The sequence below is a fragment of the Gigantopelta aegis genome, unplaced genomic scaffold (assembly GCF_016097555.1).
Source record: "Gigantopelta aegis isolate Gae_Host unplaced genomic scaffold, Gae_host_genome ctg3780_pilon_pilon, whole genome shotgun sequence".
Lineage (NCBI taxonomy): Eukaryota > Metazoa > Mollusca > Gastropoda > Neomphalida > Peltospiridae > Gigantopelta > Gigantopelta aegis.
The window spans coordinates 1-26,705 of record NW_024533507.1 but is presented as its reverse complement, the minus strand read 5'-3'; the positions used below and the strand labels follow the sequence as shown (position 1 = coordinate 26,705).

Here is a 26,705-nt window from a genome sequence, read left to right as displayed (position 1 = left end):
AATGTCAATAGAGAGGTTATGTATATTTCTCAGTGACTATTCCTCAGATCAAAATGACTGAACAATTCATATATTTACTAATCAATAGACAAGAGGGTAATTTACACCTTATATCAACTATTTTTAACAAATGTCATAATAATTATTTAAATGTTATGTATCTATAAAACCAGATGAATTGCTAAATTAATTGCAAATAATAGGACCTTAAAAATACTTTACTGAACACATAATAGATCTATGTACCTGTTGTCATTATTGACAATTAGTTCTCATAAAATATACAGCACATTATCAATACTGTTATATCACTACGTTCTATTAATGGGAAAAGTTAACGAATTACTAAAAAGTTATATTCAGTAATAACCAAGTAAATCAAACAAGACATTTCAGTTAAAGAGTACAAGATAACACACACACACTCTTGCCATATAATTTTATAAGTCACACGATTATTAAATATATATTATATATCTTTAGTAATTAACAAGGATATCTCATGATTACAGCAAATAAAACAAATCATATTATTTTTAGATTTAAAGGGAAGACTAGATTAATATAAAACATCTGACTTTATAAAAAAACATTTTTAAAAAAAATGTAAGAAAAACCTACATAACATCAAGGTACAATTAATAATCATTTCACAGTATTATAATATATTGTTAATACAGTAAGAACACTTATAAAGTAATACAATGAATACTAAGATACTCTATAGACACTATATTATGTCCTCATTTAACATATATCTCATAGTAACTAACAGGAGTATCTTCACCACGTTCATCTCCACATACCCTCATCTCAATATAGTCAGTAGTGGTAAAGTTAAGGACTTTGTGGAACCATGGGAGACCAGGAGCTTGAAAACAAGTTTTTTTCAAGAGAACCACACCTTTACCATCCCAGAGAGGATCATTTGCATACAATTTTGCTTGAGACTATAGGATTGAGATTTGGATTACCAGACTCGCAAAAATAGTCATTTCCAATAAATGAAGGCACAGTTGAATTTTGAGGACTACCTTGAGAACAGGGACAATTGTAACGACCATCAAGATAAATGCTAGCCTCTAGAGGTCCAGCCATAAATGTCCAAATATGTTGACGAGGAGAATCACGTGTGAGACTAATACCATCAACATAGTAAGAGTTAATATTGCTATGATTAGAATCAATTATTTGCCATAAGGTTCATTTTGATATCGACCAAGATATACTGCATCAGGTGATCCATACTGATAACCCACTACCCTACCACGTACCTGAGAATAACTGATACCATAAGAAGAAACACAACTGACTGACAACCACAGTTAAATTTGTGTTTCCACAAGCTCTAACACCTCCTGACTGGTACAGTTTTAAACCCAGGAGGACACTCCTCTGTAGAGTCAGACATATCCAGATATGCTATTCTTGTCCATCCTCCTCCAGAACTACATAACTCCTCCATATGACAATAGACATATATTGGTCCTTTCTTACTACCAACAAGCTGGTAATATCCAGATACACTATGAGGCCACTTGGTCTTAATTTCTTTACACGAAATAGGAAGAGGAGAAGGTCAGTGTGGCAACAACAAGTTGAAGCACTACAGAACAACTGGTTTGACTATTTTACTAGAAGAGCATTAGTAATTCCTGAAGAGATTGAGCTAAAGACAAAGCTATAGAATCAGTTGTACTATTACAACCAATGGGGATAGAGTGACAGGTAGTCTCAACATAGAGACAAAGGAAAAAACACCAATATTGCTTTAACCAACATATTTTGTAAAGATAATGGTATGATAGTGATAATGGACAGTGTCTCCATTTTTATAGAGGTCTCTTAAAAGTTAAACTAGTTTGACAGGTTTGAGGAAGGATAATAATCTAGGATTGCTGTATGTATACAAACAAGTGTGAGTTACTCTAAATCAATAAAATATTGATAAGTTTTTAACTGTTAATAAAGTTAGTAATAATTGTGAATTGAAAGGTTATGTATATTTCCACAAGACATCTGTCAATACTAAATAAACTAATAGGGCATCAAAGAAAGACACTGATAACTGATAACCCACAGTATTCATTGTTAATAAGTTAGTAACATTGTGAGTTGAGAGGTTGTGTATATTTCTCAGAGATAACAATTACTTTGAAAAAACTTAGTGGGTGATCTATGGAGTGTCCTAGAGGACAAAAATAAATATTCATACTTGATTATTAAACTGATTCTCAACCGATTCTGTAATCAATTTCATTATTGATTTGGCCATTGATTCTATAATCAATTATTTAGACTAGGGCATGACCACCTACATGATCACAACAATGTTAGACCCACAGTTAAGAGTTTGGGTTTAGAGAACTGCTTCTGTTGTCATTGACTGAAACTATTTCTTAAACCGTAGACCCTAACTTCATAGGCCTAACATCATTGGGATCATGTAGATGGTCACAACTATTCCAAATGATAAACCACAGAATCAGTTGGTAGTCAGTTTTAGAATTGAGTATGAATTCTTTATTTTCTTCCTCTAGGACACTCCATACTATCCAATAAGGATTATGATAACTACAATATAATATTATATCAACAGTAGTTATATAAAGTAGAAGTCATCAGAGACTGAGATGTTTGGTAAGTCAAAATTTTGTGATATCTGTACTCCCATTGTTAACAATCATAGCAAGGATTGTAGGATGGTACAAAAAATGTTTAAAATTGGCAATACAACAGTGATATGATATAGCCAGCATTGTGATAATAGACATGTTCCACACAGGATGACAAGAAAAGAACTTGGAAGTGATTGTACTGTTAAAAGAATCATTCAACAGTAACCTCTACATTATTAACACTATAATAGTTCCCTCAAAAAAAGAACTTACTGAATGGGACAATTACTACAGTTTTTTTTATTATACTGTATCCTGATAATACTAAATTTTTCTTCTGCTCTCAAAATTTAAGAAATAATATTTCTTCACCAAATCAACTTAATCATAAACTGATAAAACATTACTTTTATTTTAATATTATCCACTGAGTGAAGAAGACTAGATTAACAAAACATCTGATCTTTATAAAAAAGACCATTTTTTAAAAAATTATGAGAAAACCCACCAAATATAATGAAATTATACATCAACACATGTTAATTATTATAAAACTACCTACAACAACACTATTTATTATGATAACAACTGCATGTAGTTTAACAATGTATGCAAGAAGTGTTTATTTAATGTATATCTCATAGTAATTAACAGGGACATCCTCATCATTGGTTTCTTGATCTCCACATACTCTCATCTCAATATAGTCAGTAGCGGTAGAGTTAAGGACCTTGTGGAACCATGGGAGACCAGGAGCTTGACAACAAGTTTGTTCAATAGAACCACATCCATTCCCATCCCAGAGAGGATCATCTGTGTAAAGCTTACGTTGCCAGACATCGTGGGTCCCAGATTCACAAAATAATCATCACCAACAAAAGACTGGATGTGAGAGGATTGAAGACTACCAGGAGAACAGGGACAGTTACCCTCACCGACAATTTTGTTCTCATTGAGTCCAGCCATAAATGTCCAGATATGTTGACGAGGAGAACCATGTGTTAGACTGACACCATCAACATATGCACTATTGATATCATTATGCTTTGGATCAATACCACCTAGATATTTCCCAGGGTTTTCCCATTGGGCACGTTGTATAGCATCTGGTGAAGCATACTGATAACCCACTACCCTACCACACACCTGGGTATAGCTAATTCCATAAGAAGGAATTTAACTGACTGACAACTGAAATCTCCAAAACTCTGTCTTCCACAAGCTCTAACACCCCTGACTGGTACAGTCTAAACCCAGAAGGACACACCTCTGTAGAGTCAGACATATCCAGATATGCTATTCTTGTCCATCCTCCTCCAGAGCTAAACAACTCCTCCATATGACAATAGACATGTTGTGTCTCTCCATCAGGTGTTACTATCAGGTACATACCAGAAGGAGTGTTTGGGTGTTTCTTCTTGATATCTTGACATGATGTAGGAAGAGGAGAGAGAGAGGAGTCATTATGTAATTCCAGGAGATCTTCCACTAGTAGGAGGACATCATTGATAACTCCAGCATTAGTTGTAGTGGTATTTTTGATATGAGAGAGTGTAGTGACAATGTTGTCCAATTTTTGTATGAGATGTTGTATGAGTTGTGTGTTATTATTTGTATATTAATGAGTTTATTAAGTAGATGAGTAGTGTTATCTCCTGGAGATGTTATTGGTTGTTGTGTATTAGCAACATCCTTGTTAGTACAGGTAGTACAGGCTGCAGTACAGGTGTTGTTGTTAGCATCAAATGTAAGAGCTAGGTTAGTAGTGGAGACATGATGGAACAAGGTACTAGTAAGTAAGGAGGAGAAGAAGGAGGTAGTAGGTTGGTAGCAATATCTTCATGATGAGTGATAGTAGAAGGTAGTAGCAATGTCGATGTTATAGTGATGATGTTGTTTATACACTGTTGAGGGAACATGACCATTGACGTCAGAACTAACTAATGAGATGTGACTAGTGACATGAGAATGATGTCTTGTGGAATGAAAGGTATTCCTCTTAGATGTTAAAAATAAATACAGAATCTGAAGAACGTCATTATTACATGTTAAATAGATTGATTATTTGTAGTTCTATTATTTCAAGAACAAACTTTATTATATTACACACTTCGTATAACACAAGAGGTCTTTAATTGTTGTGGTTGTTGACAAGTAAAAAAAGAATTAAATAGAAATTATTATATATATATATACATACATTACACACACACACACACACACACACACACACACACACACACACATATACACACACACACACAACACATAACACACACACACACACAACACATATATTATATTTATATATGTAATATATATATATAATATTTAGCTATTATTATGACCTTCCAATATATACACATATACATGTACCATGTTAGATATAGGTTTCTTTTATAGAGGTTTATCAAAACCAGTTTGACTAGTTTGACAAGTTTGTGTAATCAAAGATTATAATATTATACACATATCTTAACAGACATACAAAGTATTCTGATAAAAAGAAAACTGTAATAATACAATAAACCTAGATAATTGTTAGTGGAGGAGGTAATAAATATGACTTAAGAGGTTATGTAAATTTTCCAATGATAATAGATCTTTTTTACAATACTAAACCCAACCAGTTAGAAATTGTAGGCTATAGATGTGACATGATAATATTTAACAAATTAGAGCTAATTTTTAAAAATTATATCAGTTTATAAATTTTGTCAATTTACTAAGGTTTTTAAAATTATTATTTACATAACAACAAAGGACAAATTAATAATCATTCACACTATTATTAATATATTGTTAATACAGCGAGAACAACTTATAAAGTGTAATACTAAGATACTCTTATAGACACTATATTATGTCCTCATTTAACATATATCTCATAGTAACTAACAGGAATATCTTCACCACCTTCATCTCCACACACCCTCATCTCAATATAGTTGGTAGTGGTAGAGTTAAGGACCTTGTGGAACCATGGGAGACCAGGAGCTTGACAACAAGTTTGTTCTAAAGAACCACACCCTTTACCATCCCAGAGAGGATCAGCTGTGTAGAATGTAGAACCATCAATCTTACGGTTGGTACTTGGGTTTCCAGACTCGCAAAAATAGTCATTTCCAATAAATGAAGGTATAGTAGAATTTTGAAGACTACCTTGAGAACAGGGACAATTGTAACGACCATCGCTAAAAAGGCTAGCCTCAATAAGTCCAGCCATAAATGTCCAGACATGTTGACGAGGAGAACCATGTGTGAGACTGATACCATCAACATAGTAGGAGTTAATATTAAACGCTCTGGAGCAAGTTTAGAACCATATGGCTGTTCACCCTGATGTACTCCTGCATACATAGCATCAGTAGTGCCATACTGATATCCCACTACTCTACCACACACCTGAGAGTAATTGATACCATTAGAAGGGAACTTAACTGACTGACAACTAGCACCTAAACTTTGTTTTCCACAAGCTCTAACACCTCCTGACTGGTACAGTTTAAACCCAGGAGGACATGCCTCTGTAGAGTCAGACATATCCAGATATGCTATTCTTGTCCATCCTCCTCCACAACCACACAACTCCTCCATATTACAATAGACATACTTTGGTCCTTTTTTACAACCAATGAGGTAATATCCAGATATACTATGAGGCCACTTGGTTTTAATTTCTTTACATGAAGTAGGAAGAGGAGAAGGTTCAGTGGGACAACAAGGAGTTGAAGTACTACCAGAACAACTGGTTTTGACTATTTACTAGAAGAGCATTAGTAATTCCTTGAAGAGATTGAGCTAAAGACAAAGCTATAGAATCAGTTGTACTATTACAACCAATGGGGATAGAGTGACAGGTAGTCTCAACATAAAGACAGAGGAAAAACACCAATATTCCTTTAGCCAACATATTTTGTTAAGACAGCAGAATGATAGTGATAATGGACAGTGTCTCTATTTTTATAGAGGTCTATTAAAAGTGTTTGACATGTTTTATGAATTGAAAGGATATTATATTTCCTCATGACATCTGTCATTACTAAATAAACTAATAGAGTACCAAAGGAAGACACTGATAACCTGATAACCACAGTATTCACTGTTAATAGAGTTCCATAAATCAGTAACAACCACTAAATAGAATTGGTAACAATTGTGAGTTGAGAGGTTATGTAAATTTCCTCAAGACATCTGTCAATACTAAAATAAACTAATAGGGTACCAAAGGAAGACACTGATAACCTGATAACCCACAGTATTCACTATTAATATAATCAGTAACAACCACTAAATAGAATTGGTAACAATTGTGAGTTGAGAGGTTATGTAAATTTCCTCAAGACATCTGTCAATACTAAATAAACTAATAGGGGTACCAAAGGAAGACACTGAAACCTGATAACCCACAGTATTCACTATTAATATAATCAGTAACAACCACTAAATAGAATTGGTAACAATAGTGAGTTGAGAGGTTATGTAAATTTCCTCAAGACATCTGTCAATACTAAATAAACTAATAGGGTACCAAAGGAAGACACTGATAACCTGATAACCCACAGTATTCACTATTAATATAATCAGTAACAAACCACTAAATAGAATTGGTAACAATTGTGAGTTAGAGGTTATGTAAATTTCCTCAAGACATCTGTCAATACTAAATAAACTAATAGGGTACCAAAGGAAGACACTGATAACCTGATAACCCACAGTATTCACTGTTAATATAATCAGTAACACCACTAAATAGAATTGGTAACAATTGTGAGTTGAGAGGTTATGTAAATTTCCTCAAGACATCTGTCAATACTAAATAAAAATAATAGGGTACCAAAGGAAGACACTGATAACCTGATAACCCACAGTATTCACTATTAATATAATCAGTAACAACCACTAAATAGAATTGGTAACAATTGTGAGTTGAGAGGTTGTAAATGCCTCAAGACATCTGTCAATACTAAATAAAACTAATAGGGTACCAAAGGAAGACACTGATAACCTGATAACCCAGTTATTCACTATTAATATAATCAGTAACAACCACTAAATAGAGTTGGTAACAATTGTGAGTGAGAGGTTGTGTAAATTTCCTCAAGACATCTGTCAATACTAAATAAACTAATGGGTATCAAAGGAAGACACTGATAACCTGATAACCCACAGTATTCACTGTTAATATAATCAGTAACAACCATAAATAGAGTTGGTAACAATTGTGAGTTGAGAGGTTATGTAAATTTCCTCAAGACATCTGTCAGTACTAAATAACACTGATAGGGTACCAAAGGAAGACACTGATAACCTGATAACCACAAATTCACTATTAATATAATCAGTAACAACCATAAATAGAATGGTAACAATTGTGAGTTGAGAGGTTATGTAAATTTCCTCAAGACATCTGTCAATACTAAGAAAACTAATAGGGTACCCAAAGGAAGACAATGAACCTGATAACCCACAGTATTCACTGTAATATAATCAGTAACAACCACTAAATAGAGTTGGTAACAATTGTGAGTTGAGAGGCTATGTATATTTCTTCAGAGAGAAACAATTACTTTGAAAAAAAAAATTAGTGAGTAATCTATGGAATGTCCTAGAGGCAAAAATAAAGTTCATACTTGATATTAAACTGATACTCAATCTATTAGATCATTTTCACAATCAATTATTTGGACTGGGCATGGCCACTTACTTCATCTGATGATATTAGGCCTACACTTAAGAGTTTAGAGTTTAGGGAACAGATTCAGATTCTGTTTGTTATCAACTGAAACATATCCCTAAACACTATACCTAAACTCATAGACCTAACATTGTTGGAATGATTAGATGCCACACCCACTCCAAAAAGAGATTGTAGAATCAAGTGAGAATTTAGTTTAAGAATTGAGTATGAATTCTTTATTTATGTCCTCTAGGACATTCCATATTATCCAATGAGAATTATGATAACTACAATATAATCATATTATTATCAACGTTAGTTATATAAAGTAGAAGTCATCAGAGACTGAGATTGTTGGTAAGTTAAAATTTGTGATATTTGTACTCCTATTGTTAACAATCATAGCAAGAATTGTATGGATGGCACAAAAAATATTAAAATTGGCAAATACAACAGTGATATCATACTGCCAGTTTGTGACAATAGACACGCCCCACACAGGATGACAAGAACATAAGTGATTTACTGTTAAAAGAATCACTCAATAATAACCTCTAAATTATTGACATTATTGCTTCCAGTAATACTTCCCTCATAACTCTTACTGAATGGGACCAATTACTATTGTTTTTAATATCTAAAATTTGACTCACCATGGTAACCAATGCATTGGGGGAATTCCCATGAAGTTGTCCAGTGTTTCAGCTAGTTGTACCTATTATCAAAATAGAATACAAAATTAAATTACAAGTCTTATTAAAAATAAAAACAAAGCATTTATTAAAACTATAAACAATTACATTAACAATATGACAATGTAAAGTACCTTTTCATCATCATAAGGAACATCCAAATAGTTCTAGCTAAATATTTTTACTCTTAGGTTCACTCTGATGTCGACAAGCATGAAGATAACAAGTTAAAGCAGAAGCTCCAGTGTTATACCCTATAAAGACAAAACAATTGTGTCTCACAGTGGTAGTATAATACAAACTCTCATAAAGGAAATAGTCTTATTGATACTGCTAGTACTTACCTATCTGAGTGAAGAGTTGATCCTTTCAGTCTCCCCAAAGAGTAAGCTTTGACCAGTCCATCATGAAGTTGTACAGAAGCACTAAATGATTTGTTAGCATTTCAGATCTATTGTAACAAAAGATACATGATAAGGACATATATATATAATATTAGTAGTTTATATAGCTATACCATATAAGGACATTGATAGTTTAATACTATAGTTATACCATATAAGGGCATTGATAATTCTATAATTATATTAAAGGAGATAGTGTTTTGACTTACTTTCCAGTCTGTTAGAAACGTACCTTTGAGAGCTAAAAATTCAGAAAAAATTCTTTAGAGACGTATTTCAAATTAGTTGACTCAATAAAGTCCATAGCCTATATAAACACAATACAATGTATAATGTAGATGGACTATAGAATAGGTACCTCTTGTAATTCAGTTGATTCCATGACATGAGCTGTCATGAGGTAGCACTTCACTTGTTGTCTAATCTTTTGAAAGAGATCAACTACAGGTACACTGGGTATACTATGAATCCTGTACAGGAGAGTAACAAGAATTAGTAGCTAATATGTGTGTTCATTAAAGAGTAGCTTTACCTGCTGAGAGAGTCCAGACTGACTGTAGCTAACTTTTGCTTCCTTGCAATACTAGCAAACTGAGTGATACCACTGGCAAGATGGTGGACAGCAAGCATTCCTTGGTTACTCTGTATAAAGAGAGAACGATAAAGACAGCTGTGTTTATTTAGAATAGTAGTACATGTTCTCCATGAGTAGAGCCATCATATGCTTTGATAATACTTCTAAATGTTGTTCTCTCCAAAGGAACACATCACTCCAGTAGCTTAGATCATCAAAGTGGTTTGGTAGACGATTCCTACATTGTCACATTTAAATTATTAACATAATTATTTTGTTTTGCTTACTTCCATGTTTTAAAGATAGTTTTTCACTTCATTTATAAAAGTTTGACGACTCAATGATCCAGATTGTAGACCGCTGTGTATTTGTGTGGCTTCTTGAAGTTCAATAATTGCTGAGATACTTGAAGTAGAGGAATATGAGAATGAGAAACAATATGAGGTAGTCTCCGCCATTGTTTGACACTTTGAATACTAGCAGCCTCAACTAATTTCTCAACCTTTTAAGAGAGATATAAATCATTTCTTATCGATATCTTAGTGTTACTTACGGCACTTAGTCGTTGTTCATCAGGATAGCATAGAGCAAGAAATCCTCTGAGAAGATTGAGTTTGGCGCTGTAACTCTCTGAACAGATTGGTTCAGCTTGTGTAGATGCCTCTCTCATGGCAGCCCAGTCTTGGACACGCCAAGCATTCTCTAAGACTGTGTGTGAAAAGAAGAGATAAGTAAGCTGATATAATAAGAGACTGCTATTACCTAAGAAAGGGTTAGTCCCTTCATGAGCTTTACCAAATTCATTTAATGTGTCCCATTGTCCTAACTCACGAGCACATCTATTTAACAATCAAACATTACGTATATATTGTAATATAATGTCTATTACCTACCTTACACCAATGCTCTTCCCATAGTTTGTATTCTGGTAAAACTGACGGAGGAGCAGGACCAATGTTATGTAGCTCCTTGCTTTACTCATGCCTTGTTCATAGCTCTCTTGGGCTTGTTCAAACATGCCTTGACATTCGAATGCTATTGCTGTACCAGTTTCAGGAAATCTGAGAAAGGAAAGGAGAAAGGAAAGTGGTCGGAGCTCTTCTCTCTTCTTACCTGCATCTCAATGTCCATAAGCCAACCCACATATCATCTTCATTTAACAATGAATACAACTCTGATAATGAATTGAGAGTTTCCCTAACAAAGAGACAAACTAATGTAAAGAAATAAAAAGGGTCATACATGTTTGAGTGGATCTAAGATTTCCTCAGAATAATTTCCATCATAAGGTGGAGGTTCTCGTGATGTTAACGAAAGCTCTCCTTCTAACTTAGCTCTATCTTCAAGATTAAGGAAGCTCCATGCAATAGTTGTGAACTTTACCTAAATACTAAAAGAAAAAAATATAAGAAATAATAATAATAATTAATTAATAATTATGAAATAAAGTATCTTCTATAATCTCATACAATATCAAAGTAACAGCTTTTAAACAATACAATTGTTAGTACTGTTACTATTACTACTAACGTTACTATTAATAGAAACAGACTTCTAATAATAGTTACACATTCATACTTTCAATAAACAGGATCTATATGTGGAGTTGGTTTACAACGAAGTACTCCCTCTAGAAATGTCCCCACAGCACTGGGATGACAATCCATTTGAATGAGGTGAGCTGCACTGCACATAAAGAGACTCATTTCTCCAGAAAGGCCTAAAGTAAGATAGACTACTGATATTATACTGGTAAAACAGGTTTACTGTTTGTGTCTGTCTGAGAGTGCTCCCCACAAGTTAGGAAATAAATCAACCCAAACTGCTCGAGGAGCCAGTGTAGTACTTTCATGACATAGAGAAACTTAAGGCAATAGTAAAGAGGTTGTCTTGTCTGAGAGAGAGAGAGAAATAGAGGAGAGAGGGGGAGAGAGATAAAGAGGAGAGAGAGAGAGAGAGAATGATACAATGTTATACAATCTTGTCATACCTGCACATTTCTACAATCACTTAAAAATGTAGACAGTTTATACTAAGTTTCTCAAGAGCTCCTACACCTCCACCCTCACTCCATCACCTTCCACACCTCCATTAATTCCTCTGGAAGCTGAGAGGTGATAGTAGGAGGTTTCTGTTACATCATGGATAAAGGAGTGGACGAGGGACAAAGAGATGAGACACAAGGCATAACAGGGAAGCAGGTGAGGCCTAAGTGGTGAGTCCAACATTCCTACTGATATCAGCAACTAAAGAATACAATGAATATAGTAATTGTCAGTGGAGTTTGCAGTCATACTTCAATGCATTGTTTGATCCAGAAGTGTCCTCCACAGTTGCTCCCAGTTTGAGAACACATTATATAAAGGAGACGATCATATAGTCTTTGTGGTATCTAGCTTCATAGACCTGTACCAGTGTAATAGGATATTGCACTACTATAATATATGCTAGTGTATACCTCAAGAATTTGGTTTGATTTGTATTTGAGAAGATCGTAATCCAAGAGAAATGTGTTCTAATTTTGCTGTTAATTCTGTGAAACATAATTGATGTTCTACTGAAAATAGAAAATGCAATAAATAGATTGCAAGATGGATGGACAACTGAATGATGGATAGATGGAACAATGGATGACTGAGTGGATCATACTAACTTGTAGACAAAGAGGACAGTATCAAGAAACAAGCCATCAGTTCAATATCATCAGCAAATTTCTTTTCAAAAGAAAGTCATCATACGAGAGAGAAGAAGAGAATTCTCACGAAGGTTGGTCCAGCATGAGATGGAAGATCATGCTGTGGATATAAGAGGTCAATATTACATGACAATGAACCAATCACTCACTCTGTTCTTGACCAAATCATCCACAACTCGAGCTATAGACTAAGTAGTTTAATATCAGTAGACTTTTCTATCAGAGAAGTGAGTGAATGTTGAAGAACATTTTACGACAGTCTTGAGGCATCATAGTAACCCGTAGCTTACACATATCAATACTTAACTGAAGTAACTCAGAAATAGCTATAGAAAGATTTAACACTAACTACATACTAAATACAGTATCTACTTTGAGTCTCGGGTGAGGATGATGATGCAGTGATGTGTTCTTATGTAGTTTCTGCATTACTTTAATAAATGGTGTAAGAAATCTTACACATTAGAGAGATAAAGGTAGGTCTAGTGAGTTAACTAGTCGAGTACAGTACCTGTCAATGTAAGTAGGGTCATTGTTGCAGGCAGCTTTAAGTATCATCAAATGTACAATGGAGTCCTGTAGTGGCTGGACAGAAGCTCTGAAAATAGAAAGATAACAATTTATATCATTGTGATGATAATAGAGTTGTCTCACTTTTCATATGTTGTTAACCCTTCTATGATAGTTCTTTGTACATTAGAATAGAGTCGGTTCTAATTCTTCATGTTTAGGAGCAAGTTGACTTGATGCTAAAGAGAAAGGATATTGTAAACAGCTATATATACAATACTATATCTTACCTGGTTCAGTTGGGAACATACTCATGAGTCGTGGTATAAATGAGGTGAAGATAACGTACAACCTAAACATTATATTGTTAACTTGCTATCATCTATTGTGGTGGTATAAACTGACCTTGGTATTGTTACATGTCATACATAGATGTAGTCCTCTGTGTAATGTTTTAAATCCTGCTAATATGACTTGACGAGGCTAGAAAAAAAGAAGAAAATAAACAAGTGATCAAACAAAAAAACCCATACAACTACACAATAATATAGAGAAGTTATTAACATATTATAAAACTATTATTATTGTGTGTAATCCTTACCAGTACAAGGAGAAGAAAGGTGAGTATTTCTAGGGCAGTACACACACTAGCATAAGTAGGCGCATTATTAGCAGCAGCAGCTGCAGACCAGCAGGACCAGCTGCAGCACTTGAATTATCAACTTGAGACTAGCAAAACAAAGATGAGTAATGTCACATGACAAATGTACTATACTTACAATAGTGTCTAAAAGTTCCCAAACCATGACAATTTAACATCAATACCTGAAATCAGAGCCAGGATCACAAGACCACATAATTAACATGTTCTATGTGTCTTACTTGGCCAGAGATCTGGTTTGAGAGCAGTACGAATTAAAGAGACACTCTTTTAGACAGTGCTTCACCAGAAGTAGGAGGTGAGCCAGGAACATTAGTGACTTGAGAATCATTTGACTAAATATAAGAGTATTTAAATAATTCATTTTGGTCCACCAGTAGCCATTACCTGACAAGCTAATCAATGAGGAAGTTAATAATGGAGTCAAGCATGTTGTTTGTCGAGTGGCCATGTTGGATCAGCCACTTGAGGCTGACTTCTCTGTCGTTTTAGACCACCCTCAGTCGAACCATTACCACTAACAGAAGAGGCCACAGTACTGTCACTTGCAGACCGCTTCATTCCCAACTAAAGACAACAAAATATATACCTATTGCTTTAGGATTAAAAATATACATACCATGACTCTCCTCCACTAGTAATAGTATCTTTTAGAATACCATGTTCCATTGGGTCTCCCTAACAAAGAAGTCAGTCAGGTGTTTATGTTTTTTAATTAAACTTACTTCCATTCTTGGACTTCTCTAGCTCTTTGAAACTCCCCATTTTATAATGACTCAGTCAAATCTACTGCTAACTTCTCTGTTCAATAGTAGCCTTGAAGATACACAAAACAGTTGATACCAATCTATAATACAGTACATTAAACTAACATTACTGGTAAGACCTAGTCTCTGCATTGAAGAGACCATATGTTGTACAAGATGTTGTCTAACTGGATAATACACTTTATAATGACGACATAACAGTTGTCTAGATAGAGATGTCATATCCATTAACAGAAATAATTAGTTGACTCACAGCATATGTACCAACTGAGCTACTGTCTGACCTTCTTCTACAATGATCTTTTTGGTCCAATGAACTAAAGTAAGCCTAATGGGATAAGGGAGAATCCTGCTTGATCTAATACTAGGTAAGGCTTTACATAGCATCTTCCATTCTAATAGGAACCACGGGGGTTAATATGATCCAGAGCTTGTCGAACAATAGCTCTAGCTTCGATAGCATGTGCTTTTAACAGACTATGAAGACCATGTGGTTATTAGAAGACATGTATACCACCATCTCTCTGTATATAGTTTCTATATTGTCTTACTTGTAGTACAATTCTTTTATGAATGGCAAATTAGCAATAATGTGAGCAGTATAAATGTCCATGATATTTGGTAGCAGGATCCTAGATAAAGAAGTCAATTAGTACGACTATAACATCTACTTACAACACATTGCTTAGGCAACAGACAAGGCCAAGCAAATGTCATCAATCTCCACAACTTAGCTCCTTGTTTTCTGAGAGGAAAAAAAAATACACAAATAATTATTAACATTTGTCCTCCTTCTCTTACTTATTATTGGAATCATGAATGTGGTGGGAGCAGCATGTTCTACTAATAATGAAGAGAATGAAGTAGGAGGATACACAACAGAGTCCTAAAGAAAGATGTGTAGAGATAAGAAAACTATATCAATATTTCTCACAGAGCTTCCAAATGGTTTATCAGGGTTGAGACTTTGTGATAAAACCGCTATAACGTTAGTGTCGTTATCTTTCTCTGGATCAGGAGGACCGCCCAACAGCTGTAGGGGAAGAGATGTCAAAAGAGTTGTAAAGGTATATATAATTGATTACCTCATCTCCTTCATTTCTCTCAAAAGAACAGTGAACATTGGAATTAAAAATGCTGCAAAATCTTTTAAAAAAGAAATTGTACAATTAATAAATTATTAATTAATCTACACAACGTCCAATATATTACAGGTGGTAGGCATTACCCTAGCTTTGAGTTCTTGGGGGTAGTCTGGTAGCAAAAAAATGTCAACAAATTTAAAAAAACACAGTTCTTTTCAATTCAATGCTATATTTTTTAGCAACTTCATTCTCTAAGTACGATTTGAGGAAAGGAAAGGAGTAATGTGACACAAACATGAACGCTTTCAAGAGATAGAAAAGAGTCTCAATGTCGTCTTTATGGTACCTAATAAGGGGACAAATTAGAGTACATTAGATCTAAATACTGAACTCGTACTTGCAATAACATAGTAAACATTTCACTAGCATAGTACATTCTTGCCAAGGACTCAATGGAACAGTATCCTAAAGAGATAGAGACATAATATTGGCGTATTTAAAGGGGTTTTGTACTTTAACAATGAGGGTATGATATGTTTCAACAGCCATATCTTCTTTAAATAGTCCACTACAGTTTTTCTTGTCTTGAATCCCTCCTCATCTTGTTCCAGAGAAAACCTGAACAAGAGAGGACATCATTTGGAACGATGACTTATATTATAACTTACTGACACAGTGCAATACCTGATATTGTAATTCAGACCTTTTTTGTGCTATAGCTTCTTCCCATACCAGGAGTCTAAGAAATGATGATTATTGAGTTATTATAACAATGACTCTTACTGCTGATATTTGAGCATTGAATGTAGCTAATATCAGTTTCTGTGGATTAGTTGAGAGATATTCTTTTAATGTTGCACCATCCTTTTGTCGTAGAAAACACTGAGAGAGAAAGAGAGAGAAGAGAGAGAGAGAGAGAGAGAGAAAGAGAAAGAAAGAGAGAGAGAGAAGATGAGCATCATATCTACTGACAACTTACATGAGTATTCCTAGTGACAGTGGTTCAATAAGAGCAAGAAAAAGTCCAAACAGTTAAAGATGGAAATCTAATCGCAAATTTTAACAGTGGATCACGAAACAGACTACTGAGCTATATAATGAAACCATCATATAACAGTACATAGTCTTTAATGGTTTATGTACTTCAGTGCCAGAGCTTTTTTCAGCTTTAATACACAGTGCTAAGAGAGGTTCAAATAGTTTAATGATACGCTGTAACATGTGGAACCTCTCCAAGATAAGAAACATACTGAACTTCTAAAACAAAGGCATAACATATCTTATATCCTCGTCCATTGACTCCTCTCTTCTTATTGTTTCGTCTTTGACCTCCACTAACTAACACATCAACCCAAACGTCTTAAATCAGATGAACTAAAAAATAATAAAATATATAATTTACCATTATTATTTTAAAATGTTGATCATACTTAATCATGTTTGTGGTTCCGGACCAAAAAATTGTCACACAATGAAAAAATATGACGTTGGCCGGAGAATCGAACCCGGATCTACTGCTATGGAAGGCAACAATGCTAACCATTACACCACCAACGCTTACTTGTTACCAACAACTGAGGTTTGTGTGCTAATAGATACATCTAATATTAGACCATTGTTTTGACTACAACCCACTGGTAGTCTAACTACTGAATAGTATAAATATACACTACAATATTATAGTACTCACTGGTAAGTTCTACTATTGAAGTAGTATACATGTACAACTACAATATTATAGTACTCACTGGGTAGTCTAAATAACACTATTGAATAGAACACTATGTACTCAACACCACTCAATTAAGTTGAGCAGATATTAGTAACTATTAAAATAATAACATAAAAACCACACCTCTTGTTATCCTAATTAATGTCTCATTCACCAGTGCCTAGTGCACTTACCAATAATGATTCACACATTTTTTTCATTGAAGGAAGGTGGAAAATAGTTCTACCATGTGAGTGAGTCTCTGTAGGAAGTGGGGATTTAGGCTAACCGGTAATTCCTAACTATCAATGAGCAATGGTCGTAATGGCAGCTGTGTACTACCAATATCACTCTGAGATGTGGTCAGCCCATAAACTGCATGGAGAAAGAGAGAGAGAGTAGATATACACTACTCAAGAATGCAGTCAAAAACTACTTTCATCATAGCTTCCTTGCCTGCATTTTGTAATTCATACGAATAGAATTAAGAGCTTATACAAGACACCAAATATTCTCTCTCTCATTTCCGTGAGATATGTGCAAGCAGCCAATGCAGCTATAAGACAATTATATTTTAAATAATAATATATTATAATAGTAGTGACATACCTAGTCCACTGATCTTGAGGTGGTACTAGACTTTGAACCCTTTATAACAGGTAATTTAGATAGTACATGTCAGTCCACCCTTCACATAAAGTTTAGTAACTAAAAGAAAAACAAACTTGTAAGAGTATTAAGAATATATTAATATAGGGTAACCTCTTGAAAGAATACTTTATGTTCTGGGACAGAGAGATTGAAATAGAGAAAAGACGAGGAGATAAATTACAGCAAAGTATATCCATCCTAAATGATAAAAATGATATAAGTAAATTAAATTATACAGAGTATCTTATATATACATGTATATACAGTATGTTATAGTACAGTATTGTATTATATGTATATTACATATTATAGTACATGTATTGTATATATGTATAGTACAGTATGTTATAGTACATGTATTGTACTCATATGTATATTACCGTATGTTATCTGTACATTTTTGTAGTATATGTATATTACAGTATGTTATAGTTAACATGTATTGTAGTAATATGTATATTACAGTATGTTTATAGTACATGTATTAGTACGTAATGTATATTACAGTATGTTATTACATGTATTGTATTACAGTATATATACAGATGTAACTATAGACATGTATTGTAGTCCATGTATATACAGTATGTTATAGTAATGGTATTGTAGTACATGTATATTTACAGTAATGTTATAGTACAGGTATTGTAGTACATGTATATTACAGTATGTTATAGTACATGTATTGTAGTATATGTATATTACAGTATGTTATAGTACATGTATTGTAGTATATGTATATTACAGTATCTTATAGTACACATGTATTGTATGTATATGTAATATGACACAGTATGTTATAGTACATGTATATACACATATTGTATAGTACATTATTGTATTTATATGTATATTAAAGTATCTTATAGTACATGTATATTTACAGTATGTTATAGTACATGTATTTAGTATATGTATATTAAAGTATCTTATAGTACATGTAATTACAGTTGAATACCATTAGAGCAATTTTGAGTATTGATAGGTTGATGTTTAGTAGATGGTTTCTTGTGGAGGATCATTCCACAAGGAGTTCTTTATGAGGTTCAATAATGGAGGATACAGATTTACCTGCCACTTGATTTAATAACATGAGACTTTATGATGAGCCTGAATATGGAGAGTAAGAGAGGAGAGAAGAGAGAGAGAGAGAGAGAGAGAGAGAGAGAGAGAGAGATAGAGAGAGAGAGAGAGAGAGAGAGAGAGAGAGAGAGAGAGAAGAGAAAGAGAGAGAGAGAGAGAGTCGTCACATATTCATACATTGTTTAAAATGAGAGACAACAGTTGCTAAATTCAAGTCAGTATCAGACAAAGTTTGTACAACAAACCAGTGATCATGATTATTCCTGTGAATCTGAGGACCCAACCAATAACTAGGCAGTATAAACTTCACACCACTATCTTAAGATAATGGTCTCCAGTGATTCAACAAGGTCCTTAACTCTACCACTACTGACTACATTGAGTTGATAGTGTAATCCAATGAAAGCACAAGCAATGAGGATGTCCCTGTTAGTTACTATGAAGTAGGTATTAGTATTGAATTGATATCATTTTCTAAGAATTACTTTTTGGTTTTTGTAATACAATTATGAGAATAATCTGTTTAAGATAATTAACATTTCATGAGATTCCTAATAACATCTACTTTAATGTTTTCTTTAAGTTACATAACCTCTAATTCTATAGTAAAAGGGACAATGTCATGATACACTCACAAAAAACTAGACTACTACTACTTTAATCAATCTATTGACTGGTCCATGTGAAGTTACAATTCCACAAACTGCCCTCTTATTCATCTTTTATACATTAGATAAACTTAAATTACTAGTCAAAGAAAGGTTATCTATATTGAAACACTCTTGATGATATAGAAGAGTGACAGTCCCATGGTATGCATGCACGGTAAAAGTTATATAAATGCCAGTTCTTGTAGGTTGAGTGCAATAAAATTTAGAGAATACTTTTCTTTGTCTTTAGCAAACAACTATTCTTGAACAATAATGATCTTGTCATCATTTACTGTCCTCTTATTTGGGCAATAGTTCTTTGCAGTCTTATCTCTGATGGTCAAGCAGGTTTGACATAAAGTCATCTTCACCTGATACACTGCAAAAATGACACCCTCTTTCCTCCCCTCGCCAATATTAGCAACATAGTCAATGACCTTGCCACTAACTACTACAATATTTTGCCTCTTTAACACAATTTTACAGGTATGGCTACTCTTCTCCAGTTAGATCTTGTACGACAAGTCATAACATCATCTGATGACACTAGGTAACTGTAGTTCAAGTCAACAAACTCTAAAGAACATTTTGAGGAAATTAAACAATATATCAGATGACTCTTGATATCACATTACAAGCTATAGCTACCAATGTCTTACGAAATCAACAGGCTATTGACAAAATGAACAAAGAACAAAACCTCTACTTACTTCCTGTAAAGAAAAAGTTAAGATGAGATGCCTCATAGTGTGTCTGCGATATACCAAGCTGTTGGTAAGAAAGGACCAATATATGTCTATTGTCATATGGAAGAGTTGTGTAATTCCTGGAGGAGGATGGACAAGAAATAGCTATCTGGATAATGTCTGACTCCACAGAGGTATGTCCTCCTGGGTTTAAACTGTATCATCAGAGGTATTAGAGCTTGTGGAAAACAAAGTTCAAGTGCTGGTTGTCAGTCAGTTAAGTTTCTTTCCAAGGCATCAGTTACTCTCAGGTGCTGTGGTAGGTAGTGGGGTATCAGTATGGATCACCAATGCTGTAGATAAACTCTTGGAACAGGACATAAAACAATTAACAGTCACTATGTTGAGGTATTAGTCTTACACATGTTCTCCTCGTCAACATATCTGGACATTTATGGCTGGTCTTATTGATTCAAGCATTTATCTTGATGGTCGTTTAATTGTCCCTGTTCTCAACGTAGTACTCAAAAACAATCTTCAAAGTTTTATAGGAAATGATTACTTTTTGTGAGTCAGGAAATCAAGATCTTAATGCCAATTCATGTTTTATAGGCTTTACACAACGATCCTCTTTGGGATGGTAGTGGTTGTGGTTTCCCTTGAAAATTATTGTTGTCAAGCTCCTGGTCTTTCCGTGTTTTACAAGGCTCTCAACTTTAACACTACTCGTAGACTATATTGAGATGAGGGTGTGTGGAGATCATTCTACTGGGGATGAGGATGTCCCTGTTAGTTATTATGAAATATATGTTAATATAGAACATCTCAAATTGATATTAAATTAAATAAGTTCTCTTTTCAGCTCCAGATAAAAAACCTTTTGTAGGCATCATTATGTTAATGTTTTTTTTCCTTCAATTTCTCCTACAATAGCAATTATTATAGCATTGTATATAATAATGATTGTTTTATTCATTGTCTGGATGGATGATATTCTAGTTATTTTAATCTTTTAAAGCAATGTCCATTAATTGTGTCCTCACTCTCAAACAATCACAGCAAAAAATAAGATTTACCTTAACCTATCTTCAAAAGAGAAAGATGAAATGTCATAGCATGTTTTGATCTGGTAGGAAGGGTGAATATTGTGGTTACTAGGATTTAATTGATGTATTAACTGGTCAATGTGAAGTTACATACCACAAACTGCCCTCTCATTCATCTTCTATACATTAGACAAATTTAGACTATCAGTCAATAGAAAGTTATCTATATTGGAACTCCCATCAGTTAAATAGAGGAGTCCACAGTCCCATACCGCATGCAAGGGTAAAGTTATATAAATGTCATTCTTGCAGGTTAAGTGCAATAAAATTTAGAGAATACTTTTCTTTGGGTTTTCACCAATCAACTCTTCTTGAGCAATAATGATCTTGTCATCATTTACTGTCCATTTATTGGGCAATAGTTCTTTGCAGTCTTATCTCTGATGGTCAAGCATTGACATCAAGTCACCTTCACCTGATAACACGTGCAAAATGACACCCTCTTTCCTCACCAATATTAGCAACATAGTCAATGACCTTGCCACTAACTAGCTACAAAGATTTTGCCTCTTTAACACATCTTTACAAGGGTATGGCTACTCTTCTCCATTTAGATCTAGTACGACAAGTCATAACATCATCTGATGGTCAGCTAGGTAACTGTACTCAAGTGAACAAACTCTAAAAAACATTTTGAGGAAATTAAATAATATATCAAACATGCTTGATATCTCATTACAAGCTATAGCTACCAATGTCTTCAAAATCAACAAGCAATTGACGGCATTATCACACTTTATGAAGTAAACAAGAAAGGTCCTTATTGTAGGCTTCACGTTTCTTGAACTCTTGCAAAAAATTAAGACCAAGTGGCCTCATAGTATATCTGGATATTACCATTTGGTGGTAAGAAAGGACCAGTGTTGTTTATTGTCACATGGAGGAGTTTGTGTAGTTCTGGAGAGGATGGACCAAGATAGCGTATCTGGATATGATCTGACTCTGCAGAGATTGCCCTTCTGGTTTAGACCGTACAGTCAGTAGGGGTGTTAGGGCTTGTGGACGAGAGAGTTCAAACAGTGGTAGTTGTCAGTCAGATTAAATTCCCTTCTAATGGTATCAAGTATTCTCAAGTGTGTGGTAGGGTAGTGGGTGTCAGTATGCTTCACCTGATGGGCTAATACAACTTATGGAACGAGGACATGATATATCAACAGTCACTATGTTTGATGGTATCATTCTCACACGTGGTTCTCCTCGTAACATGTCTGGACATTTATAGCTGGTAGTGATTCAGTATCAAAACACCTCAATCATTTGTAGGTGAATACTATTTTTACTGAATCGGAACTATACCTAACCTGACTGGGTAGGAAGACTGTGGACAAATAACCCACTTTGGGATGGTAGAAAATGTGCATCTTATCAACAAGCTTGTAAAACCCAGGCGCGTCCTTTGGTTTAACAAGACACTCAGCTCAATTACTACTGACTACATTGAGATGAGAGTGTGTGGAGATGAAAGTACAAGAATGAGGATGTCCCCTGCTAATTACTATGAGAATATATTTAAGTAGAACTGAACATAGCATTTTTTAATTTCCTTTTTAAAATTGATGTTTTTTAGATATTGATTTACTCTTGAATACAATTAAGTTTTTTTTTTGAGTTAAAAACATTTACCTACTTCTCACTAGCTAATAATTACTCATGTAGATACTAAGACTCACCTGTTTTCTAACACTTCATTTGGTGTAATAATTTCCTTTACAATATGACGTGTGACAGCACTAAATGCTTTAGACTGGACTAGCTCTAGTGAAGACTATTTGAAAAAGATAGAGAGAGACTCAAATTTTGTGCAAGAATAATATCAATTTTAACATTGTTGTGCCTGACTTATTATAGGGATGTCCCTTTTCACATATTAAAGGACATTACAATAGGCAAAGACTCTACTACACACTCCATAAATGTTAGACATACACACTGTAGTACAACATACAGTGTTCTCTTCGATAAGTTGAATTACAAAGTTTTAACATCTTCTCTAACAACTCCTCTGATTGTAAAACAGTACCAGAAGATACCTACCATTAAGATAAGACACTATTATTCAATGCAATAATGTACACATATATTATAATACACTTATATTATAAATACACATATATTATAATACACTCATATTATAATAACAATACATACTTCATGTGCTAAGATCATTTATTACAAACATGAGAGCCTAAGAAATGTCACTGATGATTTATACCCACTTCGTGGCATCTTCTCAAGAAGAAATAAGCCAACAGCCCCAACATCTAAAATTAACAGAAAATATAGCTAACGTACAATAAAAAACAGTTTCATTTTTAATACCCCCACATTATAATTAGAAGTAATAAATACAGGGTTATATAACTTTACCGCCACTCTTGGCATACCAGGGCCCTCTCATAACAACAGCCACACAATTTCTCTACACTACCTCAAACAAGGAAGTTCACATGCTTTCTCTTTGGTCTCCAACATAGTAGCAGCTGTCTCACAAATAAATGTAAGAGCTAATTCTGCAATACGACAGAGTTTCTTTCTCTTATCACTAGCCACACATTTTTCTACAGCAATCCAAAAGAACATAAACATCCATAGTATCTTGAGAACTGAGGAGAATATATCAGTAATATAGATCGAAATGAATTGTATATCTACTCTATTATATAAATGAGATAGTAATGTTAGCTTTATCAACAAAGACAAACATAAACGAGTAGTTATATGTAAGTATATATATGTTAATGAACTTACAGTTGTTGAGGAAGTTGGCAAGAAGCTGAAAAAAAAGCAAAAAACAGATGTCCACACACAATATATTATATAAACTGAATTAATCAGTGTTAGTTACATAAGGATATATATATATATATATATATATATATTATTATATTATATATATATATAATATATATAATAATATATATATATATATATATATAATGTTAGTTACATATGATAAACATAAGCTGAATAATCAGTGTTGGAGTTGTGACATAGGATATATATTATATTATCTGAATTAATCAGTGTTATTTGTTATGGGGCTATTATACTTAATATCAGTGTTATTTACCATGAGGATATATATATATAGATACTGAATTAAATCAGTGTTACAGTTACATAGGAGATATACTATTATATACTGAATTAATCAGTGGTAGTTACATAGGATATATATATATATATATACCTTAAGTGGTTGACTAATCAGTTTTTTCGTTTACATAGATATATACTGAATTAATCAATGGTTAGTTACATAGGATATAGATAGTGGATTAATATGTTAGATTAAACAGTAGTATTATATAGATCGATACTAATTAATCAGTGTTAGTTACATAGGATTATATATTAAATGTGAATTATATCATGTTAGTTACATCTGGATATATATAATATACTACTTGTAATCAGTGGTTAGTTTACTAGATATATACTGAATTACTCATGTTACATAGTTACTGATAGGATATATATATATATTAATGAATTAATCAGTGTTAGTTACCTAGATATAGTATCTTATACTGAATTAATCAGTGTTAGTTACATAGGATATAATATATATACTGAATAAATCAAGTTATTTACATAGGATATATATATATATATAACTTATATGACATAACAGGTTTTGTTGCAACAGCTTTTTTTTTTTTTTTTTAACCCCTGAAGTGATATGTTCTAACCATACCAGCCAAAAATAACGACAGCTTTCCTTTCTTAAGTCACGTAACACATGCAAAACTAAAAAAAAGACAGTAACAAAAAAATTGAACTAAATACATAATTTATCTTTATCGATACAATAATTTACAATGAACTAACAAAAATCGTAGTAACAATTATCTAATATTCTTTAGTGACATATGGTAGTCAATATTATAACTGTAGAGTTACTTACTGAAGACTCCTTTAAGAGCAGTTTTCAAATGTTTGTTCTTGCTATTTTATTAGTACATTGTGGCATGAAACTGTTGTTTGAGTCTATTAGCATTGAATTCCACAGGTTTGATAGTGATTTGACGAAGGAGTTGATAGAGATCAGTATCCACAGTCATTTAAATTAATGAAACTTAAAGATCGCTTCTGAGAGAAGAGAAAGATGTACCATCAATATATAAGAAAGAACGTGTATCATCTTGTAATACTTACTTGTATTAGTAACCATGCTTGTTGTCGATAAAACACATCAGTTGTATGAGGTTTTTAACAGTTTTACAGCAACTCCACAGCCTTATTCAGATAACTCAGTACATTACATTAATAATGACAATTAAATTACCTTTGCTACAGGAATCTCAACTGACATTCAGCATCAGAACATGTTACCATATTTCCAGAACCATCAATCAAATTTTCATGGTATTTCCAACTAAACAGAGAACATATCAATGAATTACAATGTTCACTTAATTACAAACAATTACTCATTAAATTACTCCATTCACAACAACAAATCAATACAGAAGGAATATGCATTATCATTAATTTACCTGCTGTGGTGAAGTCAGCATTTTCCTGTTACTACCTCCAAATTTACCCAACACTCTGAAGCTACTTGAGCAATATTTTCATCATTGTTATGAAGTGTCTGCCATAATTGCCTGAATTGATAAGAATTAAACATTAAAGATACGAGAATCACAATTAGATCTGACTGCATCACTGAGCTCTCACTGGTTGTATTGTTCATAGAGAAATCAGGTTGTAGATTATCTACACATAGTTTTTCTAGTGTACGTAGACCTTGACTGAATAAAGTTTGAGATCCATTAGAGCCGAGACTAAAGGATCATTATGAAGATGAAGGTTATGGAATAAGAGAAACTGCAGTCAAAGAAGAGTAAGTAAATTAGGCGGAGAGAGAGTGAACTGTGAAAAAACTGATGTAAATAAGGCATTGTTAAGAATTATGATATTGGATACTGGTTAAGATTTTGTAATTAACCAGTGCCGAGTTTAATTTTCTGACTACATCCTTTCATTATACATTATTCAAAGTCAGACCTAATTGGTTTCAAGTTGACAGGGGGGACCTGACTTTGGAGAGATAACACATAATTAAAAATTTCTTGTCTTTTGGACCAAAATGTAGTAAAATTACTAATATTATAACAGTATTCCTA

General features: G+C 33.5%; 1 pseudogene; it reads right to left on the bottom strand.

Moving 5' to 3' along the window:
* The window catches only part of LOC121392415, a 30,576-nt pseudogene extending 4,393 nt beyond the window's left edge, over window positions 1–26,183 (bottom strand).
* Window positions 26,184–26,705: the final 522 nt, after the last annotated feature.